At 38.6% G+C, this 3,871-nt stretch overlaps 1 non-coding gene across 1 annotated transcript; it reads right to left on the bottom strand.

Moving 5' to 3' along the window:
- Positions 1-313: 313 nt before the first annotated feature.
- On the bottom strand, positions 314-420 carry LOC145055972 (small nucleolar RNA R71). Its single transcript, XR_013685514.1, has one exon. It is a non-coding gene; the product is annotated as a small nucleolar RNA R71 (small nucleolar RNA).
- Positions 421-3,871: the final 3,451 nt, after the last annotated feature.

Raw genomic sequence — 3,871 nt, 5'->3', positions numbered from 1 at the left:
AGTACAACCCGTTATTCCTATCACTGCCACATTCAAGCTGAAAGGACATATCCTTTTTGCACTAAAGGATATCCCATTCTATGGAAAAGATCATGAGGGTGCGTTCAAGCATTTAGATGAAGTGAACGACATTGTTGATTACTTCAATGCCCCGAATGTTAACATAGATACCGTCTTGCTAAGGATGCTTCCCGTTACCTTTAAAGAAGCTACAAAGGACTGATTAAAAGCACTTCCACCAGGTACAATCACTACTCGGGCTCAAATGCGTGAGCAGTTTCTAAACCAATTTTGTCCACCATCCAAGATAGCTAAACTCAAGAAGGCAATAGCTAATTTTGAGAAAAACCCGCGGGAGTCACTTTATGAAGCATGGGAGTGTAATAAAGGGTTGTTAAGGAATTGTCCTCAACATGACCTAAACATTCAACAAGAAGTGTTCATATTCTATGACAGGGTCAATGTAATGACAAGACAAATCTTCGATTCTCAAGGACCGTTTATGAAGAAAAAACTGGGCGAGGTCAAGGAATTGGTTGAAGAATTTGCGAAGCACTCTCGTGAATATCATAATCCAAGAAATGAAAGTGTGACGGAGTTGGGGGTGCACATTCTGACTAAATAGCTGCCATGATGGCAATGCTTATCACTATGGATAGGAGATTGACCCAAATGGACCAATCAATTCATGCAATTCGTGTTGGTTGCAAGAGATATAGTGGCCCACATTTGACAAAAGATTGCAACATGGATGAATATGGGAACAAGACAGCTCAAGTTTGCTATTCAAGTGGAGATAAATACGATGAAGACTGGAGAAAACCGAAGAAAGAGTGGCTGCCATATGAAGAATACAAGAAGCAAAAGGAAGAGAAATATAAGCAAGCTGGTCGAGGCTTCTACCAAAAAGAGCAGCCACCAACCGAGAAGAAAGTGGATTTAGAAACCATGTTGACCCGATTCATGGAAGCATCCGAGAAAAGGCACAAAGATACCAATGTAGTGCTAAAAGAACACATGAATATGATGAAGGAACAACTCAAAATGATGATTGACCAGCAAGCTTCATTAAGAAATCATCAAGCATTAATTCAAAGTTTAGAAGTCCAAGTTGGTCATCTTACTACTTTGGTTAATAACAAATTGTCTTCATAATCTCCCGAAAAGCAAGTTCAATCTCACGTCATGGCCATTGGTACTGAAGAAGAGGCGATTTCTGAATTCCTAGAAGCACTAGAAGTGGAGACAAGGCCATCTGAACCGAAGCCAAAGAAGTCCAATCTAAAAAACGAAGAAGCTGCAGAAATGCCAAATTCACGTCGTGAGCTCGATACGTGGGATCGGTCTGCACAGAAAAAAATTGTATCTGGTCCAACTTATAAACCGCCTTTGCCATTCCATCTCGAGCACATCTTAGCCCACTAGAAAGGGAACATCTGGAGTTTACTCAACAAATAAAGGGTATTCCTATTAATACTCCTTTCATTGATTCGCTTCAAAATTCTAGAATACGCAAACTTCCTCTAAGACTTAATAGACACTCGTCAGCAACTAAAGAAGAATTCTAAGGTGATTCTAAGTGAGCAAAGATCAAAAGCTGTATTAGGAGAGTTGCCTAAGAAGATGGGAGATCCTGGACGCCTTACTCATCCATGTGAGTTCGGGAATAATTTGAAGATTTATGCTTTAGCCGATTCTGGGGCTAGCATAAATTTGATGCCTTTTTCATTTTATCGGAAGCTGAATATTCCGAAGTTGAAGGCTACAAAGATGACTATTCACATGGCAAACCGTTCAATGACACAACCTCGGGGCATTGTGGAAGATATTCTTGTAAAAATTGAGAAATTCGTTTTTCCAATAGATTTTGTTATGTTGGACATGAAAGGAGATCCTGATGTTCCGATTATTCTTGGCAGCCCTTTACTAAACACTGTTGGGGCTTTAGTTGATATACGTGAATCTAAGCTCACCTTGAGAGTTGGAGATGATAAGGAAATTTTTGGAATGGAAGATGGGTTTCAAGGATATGATGTTAAAGGTGAAGTGTTCAATATTGATGAAGACAATGAACTTGAAGAATTAGAAAAGCTTATGAAAGAAGAAATCAAGACAATTGATCAAGTCAACCGCACTAAACCAAGGGCATCCATTCCATTTTTCGTTGAAGTCATTACTTATACAAAACAAACATCTTGGGTAAGTAAGGAAAGTGATGACATGTCTAGTAATAAAAAGTTGGTTACATCAAAGGTGACTAGCTCAGTGGTGAAGGAGGAGGAGGATATTATAAAGCTTAAAAATGATGAAAAATTGAAGACTCAAGGGATCAAACGTAAGCTCGATGGAAACGAAGTCAAGGCTAAAAAGGAGAAGTCTAAAAAGGCATATATTCGTCAAGTGCAAGCTTATAAGAGGCGTTTCAAGGAGCAAAAGATCCTGATGGTGGACTCATCTGAAGATTCAATGTAGGAGGCATGGAGTCCAGCTAACGACTCCTCAAAAAGAAGCGCTTCTCGAGAGGCAACCCGGGTTTGGTTTGCATTTTCTTTCTGTTTTTTTTTTTTGCATTTTTAGCTTTTAGGAAATCGATCATGTCATCCGAATCACTTTATGCACAATATAACACTGAGTGTGGGGTACCTAAAAATTAATTGATAATGATAGACAAATTTGGATTTTATAATTAATTTCATGATCAGACAGTATTCACGACGTGAGTCCAGGTTGAACGGACAATATACTCCTTAGCACATTATTCGTCCAGCCCACTCCATGTTATAGTTTTGTATTATTGAATGGCCCAATTTTACAGCCCACATTGAATTCACGACGTGAACCCTTAAAGATTCATGACGTGAATCCTAAAACACTCGGCACCACAGATTTAAGATAGAATCCAATTGACCTAATTCCTTTCTTACTCCCCACGAATTGAACGTGTTTCTTCTCCCCCCCCCCCTTCGCGATTGCGGTTGATTTCTTTATTTAGTCATCTTTTGCATACGTAATCTTCCAAACTAGGTAATTTAATCTTCTTTACATTGATTATTATTGACTTATTTGCTAAATTTAGGGGTTAGGGTTTCCATTTGACTTGAATCTTAAAATTGTTACCCTATCTATGTGAAGTTGTTGTTGCATGTGTGTGTAATGAGTATGAAATGGCCTTAGGAGTAAACCTTAAAATTGTTCCTTTTCATAGTTTGTGATGGGGATATTTAAAGAAACAAGAATAGATTGTACCTTCTTGATCAACTCATCACATTCGTTGATCTGCACACTAACAGGTTTCGATGCAAAACACCTGTCTTCACGCTCTTTTGCTTCGTCTAGTCCCCTATCAGTAGTATAACCTCTCATTTGTGATACCTCAGAGGTCACCATCATACACTTTCCAGCAACATTCTCTTATTGTAGCAATAAATCCCTGCCATGATTGGGCTTTCTCACTTCTTCATCTTCAGAATCAGTTGACCAAACTTAAACACTGCTAAATTCATCATCAATAGTATTTCCCTACACAATTAGAGCATTCATAGTGTTATTAGTTCCAGCTTTCTTTATCCTGATTTCCTCCAACCGTCATATGAGATTCGCTTCCTCGTCATCTTCGTCATTCTTTTTAGACTCCTTTCTCAACATACAATATTTGGAAAAGTGGTTTTTGCCTCCATAGTAGTGACAATTAAAACCTGAGTCACCACCAAGTTTAGCTTCCTTCTTTGGTTCTTCGCTTTTAGAGACACTCTTCAGTTCCTCCTTCACCTTTTTAACATTATAGCTTCCCTGCCAGTTTCGGTTCTTATTGACTGGGAATCTTCTTTTGATGAACTTCTTGCGATTTGACACCATTAAAGCAAAATCTTCA

Source organism: Lactuca serriola, chromosome 5 (genome assembly GCF_051521515.1).
Source record: "Lactuca serriola cultivar US96UC23 chromosome 5, Lser_US96UC23_V15, whole genome shotgun sequence".
Classification (NCBI taxonomy): Eukaryota; Viridiplantae; Streptophyta; class Magnoliopsida; order Asterales; family Asteraceae; genus Lactuca; species Lactuca serriola.
Note: the sequence above shows the minus strand (reverse complement) of the source record. Positions and strands in the feature narration are given on the sequence as shown.